Genomic DNA, 11,058 nt, shown 5'->3' on the forward strand with positions numbered 1-11,058 from the left:
CTGAGTTTTGAAATTAATGACTGATTAAAGATTAATGAAAAAGATTAAAAGATACATAAACCTAATTAAGTCTCTCCTATTTATAGGAAAGATATTTATTAACCTAAATACGATAACTAAGATATTAAGTAAATAAGGTTTACGCAATAAATCTTGCGTCAGATCACAAAGTGTTCAATCGAGCACTTTAAGACTACTCCATCGACCAACTTCCAGCAGATACCTCTCGATCAAGTATAAAAACTACTCGATCAAGGAACACTAAAAAGCCACTTCTTGATCGAACATAGCAGGAGTTCGATCGAGGACTGTTCGCCATCAAAAAGGTCTCGATCGAGCAGTTTAGCCAGCAAAAGCTCTCGATCAAAGGATCTACCACTGAACCAGCCATAGGACGTTGATTTAGATTCCAAGACGACTTCACGCATCCCAAGGCAGAAGTATTTCCGCTCCAAATCTACTCATCTCCTAAATGCAAGCTAAAGGGACAGTAAAAGGCTCAATTCAGTCCTCTTTGGTACATTCCTGCCAATAAGACAAAACAAACCAAAGTATACGATTCGGGGGACATTTATAGCATAATACTACGTAAAACACATAGAAATACGTGCAAATAAGGCTTAAAAAGACTATATGAAATGCACGCATCAATCTTGCAGAGGAAAGGAAAAATAGCAAATGAATTTTAAAATTCATGAAATTTGGTGGTAAATACTATGATTATATAAACTTCAACTGATAAAAATTTGGAGATTTATTCTACAATCTAACTATTTTTAATAATTCATTCAAGTCTGATAGCAAACTGAACTCTGGCAGAAATTCTGATGAGTTTATGAACTGATGATTGGTTTTGGGGTCTGGGAATGTAATCACTTACTTAAATTTCCACAGAAGATCACAGGATAATCTAAGCAAATAAATTGAGAATTTAAATAATAAAATCCACAGCAAAGCACAGGAATTCTCTGATTTAAACTCAGACAACAATTAAATTCAACCACAGCAATGCACAAATTTGATTTAATTGCCACAGGTCCTCAATCTCTAATCACAGCAATGCACAGATTAGAATTAAGCTTGACTTACAATTAAGCTAAGCACAAGTTGTGAAGATTTAAATTCAGGGTAAATAACTCAGGTTTTTGGTTCAAAAGCAGTCTGAATGTTTCATTGCAGGCAATGCTCTTTAAATAGAGCTTGCTGGGAGTTGTTGCTCGGTAAAATTTGAATACCAGGGCCAAGATTAAGCTAGTACATAAATCTAGGACAAATATCTTACAATGTGGGACTGATAATGGGGTAAAACTGAAAAAGCTAGGTAAATAACAAGTAAAAATGCAGAAAAGTGGTCTGTCAGTCAACTGTCTTTGTCTTGGCTTAGTGAAGGCTTGAAGTTGATTTGTGAAAGATTACAGCAACTGGTTAGAGTCTTAAAGAGGATTTGTTTCATCCGGATTGTTGTTGAAACAAGATCACTCTTATTAGTTTGCTTTAGAGCCTTGTCTGAACAAAAATGGTAACATGATAGTGACCTTTCTCCTAACCATTCCACTTGACTTGTGTCAGAATTGATGCTGAATTAAAATAAACTGATGTCTAGACCCTGGAATTGATTCTCAGATTGGACTAAGCTTGATTAGGGGGCCATTTAGGCACCCTAACACTGGACCTGGTAAACCTCTTCATGACAGGTGAAGTTGATGTGGCAGCTGAGCCAGGATTGTTGCTGACTTGTGCCTCAGCTCCTGCTTCACACCTCTTCCGTGGATGGAAGAGTGGCTTTCATATTTTGCACCAAGTTAATGAATTTCTCGTATCGTGAGTCTTCATTGGCCACTCCCCCCCTTTGCGGAAAAGGTAGAGGTGGCATATAAGAAGGTTTTGGTGTAGTCTCGGGTTCCTCAATAGCTAACTCACAAACGTCTTGCTCTCCCGAAGCGTTTTCTTCCCACATTACCATTTCTTCTTCTTCATCATCGGTTTCAACTTCTTTCTTCTCAACTTCTATCCCAACTATTTCTTCAAGAACAAACTCTTCATCAATTTCACACTTCCTCGGTTCACCAACTTTGGGAGTGGTGGGTATTGTCATTATCATCACTCCCTTTTCCTGGTTAGCTTCAACTTCCAAGATTTTATCATTAATCGTCATTATTTGCTCAAGCACAAAGTGCTCTTCCATGCTCTTTCCTTCGGGCTCATTGTCAACTTTTGAATTGTTGACATCATTGAGCTAACATTTTCCTTAGCCTTTGAAAGAGGTGTTGCATTTAATGACTCTTCTTGATTTGGCAATTCATATGACTCTTCTTTTTCCACTTCAATTCCCAACTTGATAGCATTAACTTCTCTTACCTTCATAGGATCCCTAGCATTTTTCCCTTATCCTAACTATACACTCGGTGGTGTTTGGGGGTTAACAAGAGCTTGAGAAGTCACTTGGGCTTCAAGGTTAATCATGCCTTGTTGGGTTATACTTGCCAAGTCCTTTTATTATCTTAAGCGAGTAGTTGTATCGAGTATCTTCCAGGAAATTGCTTGCTTGAGGTGGTGGCTCTTGATTGAAAAGTTGGTTGATAATTGAAAAAGGAGAATCATGGTTATTTCGGCTTTGAAGATTTGAACCTTGGCCTTGGTTAAACCCGTGGTTGCCTTGATAGTTTTGATTGAAATTTTGGTCTTGATACCCTTGGTTGTACCCATTATTGAATCCTTGATAATTTTGATTGAAATTTTCATTTCCTTGATCGTACCCTTGCTCTTGGTACCCTTGGTTGTACTCTTGGTCAAAACTTTGATAGTTTTGATTGAAATTTTGATCTTGGTACCCTTGATTGTTGTACCATTGGTTGGAACCTTGGGAATTCATTTGAAAGGATTTTCTAAGAAGGGATCAATTGTGTTGTTTGGTTATTCTTTGGTAAAGGTTTCAAGGTGAGATTGGGTGGATGTGCTAGCTTGGTTTAAAGTTGCCAAGTTGAAATTTTTAACCCTTACTAAAGTCCTTGTTCTCAAAGCTCCTAAAAACCTCTCCAGTTCAGGATCACTAAGCAAAGAATTATCGATTCCTCTAGGCATAAACTTCAATAAACCGTTAGTCTCCTAGTGGTTTTAGGCACTAGGGATAAGCAATAACACACTCACTCTACAAGAAACAAGTAACAATTCAAACAAGCAAATAACTAATAAAGACTAAGCCTAAGACTCTAACTAACTAAGTATAACCTAACGCCATCTCCCGCAACGGCGCCATTTTGATAACCGGATTTGTCGTCAACTCCGATATCACTTTTTTTTTGTAAAACCCAATAGAAGTAGTATTTATCGGGGTCGAACCACAAGGATAGCGGGTTGATTGATTTTTAACTAATATGTAAACTCAATATGAAAATATGCTAAGATAAAGAGTAATTTATCAAATATGGGAAAAACTAGAGCCTTTGGGTTTACTTGGGTAATAGAGCATGAAACAGGGTTAAAACAAGATAAGAGTTATAACAAGGGTCAAGGGCGGTTTACGCCTAATTTCTTAGTCACCTTAAGTTCCTTAACAAATTTTCATTTGGTTAAGATAAACTTATCACACACATAACACATTGACTTTCTAATAGCCTAAGCACCAAGATAGGTCATCCAATAGTAAAGGGCACCAAGATAAGCCAAACAAGTGAGGAAAAGGATCAAACTTTCGTTCAAACATTCCTACAAACACTTCATGTGCATGAAAGTGAAGACCAACAAATCACCTAAATCTATATGTTAACAACCCAAATTCACACCCATTGACACCCAAGATCCCCATAATCTCTAGATAAGACTACTCACACATACTTATAAGAGAGAAATTGAAAGATAAAGAAACAAGCATGAATAACACAATAAACATGGTTACTAATTCAAACTATTAATTTAAATAAATAAGAAATGTAAACAGACAACAAGAAATGAGATTAAGAAGAGAAATTTGGATTGAAATATGGAAGGATTCTTCAATTCTCCAAATACAACTCAAAATTAATAATTGTAAACTATTGAGAAATGAAGAATTTGCATAAACTAGAGAGCAATTACACTAATATTAAGTAAAGATTACAACTTGAGTAGTGGAAAATTTAAGAGAGGAGAATAAAATAGCTAGGGTTCTAAAAAAATGTTTGAGAGAAAATAAGAGAGTTTTACTAATCTTATTGGTAGTGTAGAATGTGTGAGAGTAGTCTTTTATACTAGTCTAATAATCTAATAATAGTAACAGTAATGATAATGATAATATTAATGACAACAACAACAACAACAACAACAACAACAACAACAACAACAACAACAACAACAACAACAACAACAACAACAACAACAACAACAACAACAACAACAACAACAACAACAACAACAACAACAACAACAACAACAACAACAACAACAACAACAACAACAACAACAACAACAACAACAACAACAATGATAATGATAATAATGATAAGAATAATAATAATGATAATAATAATAATAGTAATAATAATGATAATAATAATAGTAATAATAATAGTAATAATAATAATAATAATAATAATAATAATAATAATAATAATAATAATAAGGGATATTCTACCGTGTACCCTCGTGGTTTTCGGTTATCTACGTTGTACCCCTCCTTTTTTTATATTACATGGTGTAACCCTAAACTCTATACATTAGTCTATATCATGACCTTATTTATTGTCTTTGCCAACTTAGTTTCTTAAATGACCTATTAAATCGTCTATTTATCATTCCAGTTACTCAATAACCTACTCATTTACTTATTAGTTCGCCGAAATTACTTATTAGCCCAAGAAATAGTATATGAAACTAACTAAAAGTTCAAAAAATATCCATTATCATGTCATGAATCATAACAGATGTTTTTAATAGCAGTTGGTGTTTATTAAAGGTCATCTGTGATATTTCTCATATAAAATGACGATACAACATTAATAGTCAGAATAAAGGTGAAAGTACGGTCGTTTGATAGTGATAAAGTTAATGGAGAGTTAAACGAGGTTATGATAGAGAAATAAGGAAGAAGTTTAGGGGTACTATGTAGAATTAAAAAAAAGGAGGGGTACAACATAGAAAACCGAAAAACTCAGGGGTACACCGTAGAATATCCCTAATAATAATAATAATAATAATAATAATAATAATAATAATAATAATAATAATAATAATAATAATAATAATAATAATAATAATAATAATAATAATAATAATAATAATAATAATAATAATAATAATAATAATAATAATAATAATAATAATAATAATAATAATAATAATAATAATAATAATAATAATAATAATAATAATAATAATAATAATAATAATAATAATAATAATAATAATAATAATAATAATAATAATAATAATAATAATGATGACAATGATAATGATAATGATAATGATAATAATAATAACAACAACAACAACAACAACAACAACAACAACAACAACAACAACAACAACAACAACAACAACAACAACAACAACAACAACAACAACAACAACAACAACAACAACAACAACAACAACAACAACAACAACAACAACAACAACAACAACAACAACAACAACAACAACAACAACAACAACAACAACAACAACAACAACAACAACAACAACAACAACAACAACAACAACAACAACAACAACAACAACAACAACAACAACAACAACAACAACAACAACAACAACAACAACAACAACAACAACAACAACAATAATACTAATAATCCTAACAAAAGACACACGATATATAAATCAAAGGGGGAGGGAAATGCGTTTATACCGGCATGAACAAAAAGCAAAGCAAGCAAAAGTGAAACCAATGAAACACGCAGCAGGGGGACAGTCACGAGGGTGTTTCAGCCGGCCTACCGGCCATCGGCAGTGCGACAGGCTGGGGAGCTCCTGGAAATGAAAGGAAGAATTGATGGGTGTGTAAGCCGGTTAGTGTAACACCCCCATACGCCAAGTTACCTTACCAAGGCCACCCTAGCACATGGAGATGCTACCATCTCGGTTACCCGAGGTAAAGTAATCAAAGGAGACCATAGAGAAATGTACTTTAAGTTGTAAAGTTTAATGTGCGTACAACAAAACAAAACCAAAGGTAAAATACAACTGTCTCAAAACTGAAATCCAACTAAAGTAAAAATTATCATAACAAAACAGCGGAAGATTAAAGACTCTGACAATTAATGACTCTATCCCCATCTATATCCCACGGGTACTCCAAAGAAATACCTGATAATCAACTGCACACCATCCCCGAATGGATCACCACAGTTTTCAAAACATTTAAACGGGGCCAGTTACTGCATAAACAAAATAAGTAATCAAAAACATCCAATTATACAAACTCATTCCTCCAACTCCATCTCATCACTAATCACTAATCACCTAATTACACACTAAAGTGTGTAGCCCTACCAGAATACCCATCGCAACAGATATTTCAATCCGCCAGTAGGGACCGCAGCCGTACAACCTAAGCCCCGCTCAAAACCATATAGCGAATAACCTATGTCCATTAATGTGCACATCCCCCTTGTGACGGGAATAAGGGGCAAATCAAAGGCGTGAAGTCACTCCCGCAAGTGACTCCACTCAGCCGAGGGCGCACCTCGTGAACCGTAGACAATTACAACCAAAACCACAATACCAATATAAACATGCCAAATTCAATTAACGATAACAGTCATCATGCCAATAAAACAATCATTCCATCTTATACTTATTTAATGTTGGAGTATGTGTCCTCAACAATAGTGCGATCACATGATTTAAAATCATAATTAAATCTCATAATAAGAATACGTAAGGGATGATTCATTATATACGTAAGGGATGATTCCTTAATCCCTTTTTAATTATTGGAATCCCTTTTTAATATGTTAAATATGCATTAGAATTAATTAAAGACACGCTACATGCTACATGTGACACATTGTGTGACAAATGACAAATTGACAAAATAAAATGGATGTCCATTTTATGTAATGAACCGAAAATGATGGAGGAAATAGAGGTTAGTGGGTTGTTTGTTTATTGAGACTAAATAAGCAAAATAATTACCTAGTCTAAGAGGCATGCATACCTATCACATTGATTAGAACAATTGTGAGAATATATGTGATAGGTTCACCAAAAGGAACCCCTCCCCACCGATTTTCCCATTTACTTTTAAAAGAATTTGTTTTCTTATTTTGAACATTCATTCACATGCAAAATCTCTACTCTCATTCATAGTTTTCTTTCTCTAAAGCTTGAGAAGTTTCAATCTAAATTGTTCAAGATCACTACTAATATTATTAATGTAATATATGAGTATTAGTAGTCATTTTTAAGGTAAACAACTAAATAATATCTAGTAAATATTGTTTAGTAGTGATAAGGGCTAATCTTGGGTCCATCTCTTGAGGAGGATTTCTACATTTGAGACCAAGGTTGGAGGATCTTACATTGACATTTAAGCTCAAGAACAAGTGAAGGTAGGAGACCTTCCTTGTGCCTAAAAATTTGAAAATAACAATAGTAAGAACATTGTTTTCTTATTTTATCTCTTATTTAGTTATGCATGACTAGATCCTTAGAACACATATTAAAATATTAATTAGTTCACCATTAGAGATGTCTAATAATAGGTATATGAACCTAACAATTGGTATCAGAGCATAGGATGTTGCATGCATAATCGATTTATAGTTTTTTCGAGTTATTAGTAACTTAATTAAAACTAAAAATTTGTGATTTATTAGATAAAATCACGAAATATTGATCCATGTTGTATATTTTGGTCCTAAAATATTTTTAGGTCATTTTATAATTTATGGTATTTTATTGCTCATTTTAATGATTTTTAGTTATTTTATTACATTTTTATGACTAAAATGGAAATTAAAATGCTAAAAATAGTTAAACTAAGTTTCTGACCTTGAAATTTTTATATGACCTCACATGCATATTTTACTTATTGTATGTAAAATTTTGTATAAATTTGATTTATTTTGCATGATTAATGATTTTTATGAGATAAAAATGGATTAAATGGACGTAAAATGGTTAAATATAGTTAAACTTCAAAATAGGACATGAAATTTTAATATGTTGTCACATGCATATTTTACTCACTGTGTGTAAAATTTGAGATGAACTTGATTTATTTAGCATGATTTATGAATTTTTAGTGTAAAAATGACATAAATAGTGACTATTTTAGCATAAATAGCTAAATCGAATTACATGGCATGAGAAAATTATTTTAGGTTGTATTTATATCTCACTTATCATATCTAAAATTGTAAAATTGATTAGATTAATTTTCGTATACTTTAGATGTTTTATTTGATAAAACCGATAAATTGCAACTATATTTTCTCGAAATAAATTCGAAAATTTTAACCATGATTTTTGATATTATGAGTGTCATGGATATATTCCAGAATATTCAAAATTTTAAAATTCAAATTTTGAAATTATTGTAATTTAATTTGGATTTATTTCATAAATGTTATGATTTTAGGATCGAAAATAAGCATAAAATTAAATCAAGTTGAATTATTGTCAAAAATTGAGTGATGACTAATTTTTGAGACCTAAGAGTGTTAGGATAATTAAATTGGACTAAAATTAGATTTTAGTATTATTTAGCGATTTTTTAAGTTAAAATCGTGCATTTCCATAAAACCGCGTTATATAATCGATATAAGTTAAATAGAGCGATTTGGCACATAATTTGGCATGATAGACACATATTATAATGTTGCACATTTCATTGTTGAATGTCATATTTTATTTATATAATTTTGACATATGTAATTTCATCTTAGTATGGCCTTAGATTTTAATCGATATTACTCGTAATGTAAGGGGGTATTGATTCGGTTGTAATTTAATGTGATCTCGTATCACTTTTATTTTTACTAGTTTTTCATTTTACAAATGTATAATAGGAATAGCTATGTATTTTTATTATTATTAGTAATTCCGGAGTTTCTTCAAGACGGTGCCATTCGGAAAGGCATTCCGACAAAGACGGGTGTTCTAGGAAGGCGTGCCACTTGAAGATTCAAGGGACCAAAGGAGTTGGTTTCCGAATTTGTAATAGATTTTTTGATTTTCTATTTTAGGAAGGCCATACTAGGAATTTATTAATTGCTTTGCATTTATTTTAATATGTTGCATGCATTGCCAAATCGCCATAACAACACATGCATATCATATCGAGTCATCGACCGTGTCAATTATAATTATCGAGAATTTGACTTTTAGTTCACTTAAAATTGATAGATAATAAATTGACAAGACCTTTACTTTTAAAAGATTGAGACTTAGCCTTACCAAATAGTAGGAGCCCATGAATCTAAATTTCATAAGGGGTACAATACGATTTTTCGGGGTGCTTCTATTGACGTTGGGTGAATGGGGTAATAAGTAGTTATTACACTTCGAAAATTTGGTTGATCTCAACGAAGGTATTTTGCGACCGTAGCCGCAAAAAGTTCGGGCTAAAGATGAACTTAATGTAAATTCATCGACCGAGAGTTCTAATTGTAGAATCAGTTAAGAGGGTTAACCCACCATGTTATGTTAGTAAAGATGTAGAGGGCCCGTTGGCTCACATCCAAGTTAATATGAATTTTGGGTCTCGGAATAATTTATCATAGTTGGGTAAAGGTCACTATATAAATGATTGATGTGACCATAATTAGCGCACATTTAGTCCCCGAATTAGCCTTGTTCCCATGCTTTTTAGTGCATATTTGGGTCATTTATTGTCTTTAGTTCTTTGTTTTGCATATTCTTTGAGGTTTTGTGTCCTTGGTAGGAAAGGAGTGCAAACCTTGCATTTTCATGGCAAAATGAGACTAAAATTAATTGAATCCAATGACCAAGCATCAAGGAGAGACAAGATTAGAAGGCCTTTGTACATATTATAGTAGTTGGGCAATGATGAGGAAAGATCCTTGCATCCCCAAGGAAATCCCCAAGGATTTTATGAAGAAAAGGGAAGAAAAGAAGAAGAAACACGGCTGAGCAGCAATCCGCCCGTCTTCCCCTGAAGACGCTCGTCCCCCAGGACCACAATCCGTGCGTCTTCTACCAAAGACGCCCGGGCAGCAGCACCTAGAAGACGCCCGTCTTCTACCAAAGACGCCCGGGCAGAGACTCCTGAATCCGGCCGTCCTGTGCCTAAGACGCACGGATTCCAAGACAGCGCAAATCCGTTTCTTCAAGCTTCAAGAAAGATGCCCTTCCTTCAGAAAATATCGGCGTTTCCCTAAGTAGGGACTTAATCGTCATTTAAGCCCTTAGTTAACCCTAATGCATCCACCTAATTTCCACTATAAATACCCCATTAGTCTAATTAGAAGAGCATGTTCTTCTTATCAATTCTTAGAGTAGTTAATATCAATCAAATCTCTCTTTAGTTTTGTAATCAACAATTAATCAAGTTTTAATACAAGTTTTATTTCCTTAATCTATCTTTTGTTCATCCTTTATTTTGGGTAATTGAAGATTATTTGGGTTATTATTGGGAGATTGACAACCTCTCAATCAAGCATCAAGTACTTCTATTATTCTTTGCTTTATTATTGGAATCATTAGTAGGTATAATTCTCTTAATCCCTTTTTAATTATTGCTAATTACTTTCATTTGTTCATCATGTTTCACTTTGTTGGTATGATTGACAACCTTTCTAGCATGTTCAACATGATAATGAGTGAGTAGTTCCATAGCTAGGGTTAATGGATAATTAGGGGAAACCAACATGGGGAATGATTCATGCTTAAATTAATATGCTTTCATGGTTTATTTGCTTGCTTGTTTTGATCTCAACTCATGCACATGTTATGTTTGATGAAATGTGAGCCTATGAATCCTTGCATTTTTTACCCATCACCTATCTTTTCAATGAGACTTGTAAGACATAAACCAACTCGAGTCTCATTAGACCATGCATGTTGTTGAGTAGGGAAGACTAAGTCGACTTGTAGGTGTTGTACAATCTAATCGAT

This window comes from Silene latifolia, chromosome 10 (assembly GCF_048544455.1).
Source record: "Silene latifolia isolate original U9 population chromosome 10, ASM4854445v1, whole genome shotgun sequence".
NCBI classification, from domain to species: Eukaryota; Viridiplantae; Streptophyta; class Magnoliopsida; order Caryophyllales; family Caryophyllaceae; genus Silene; species Silene latifolia.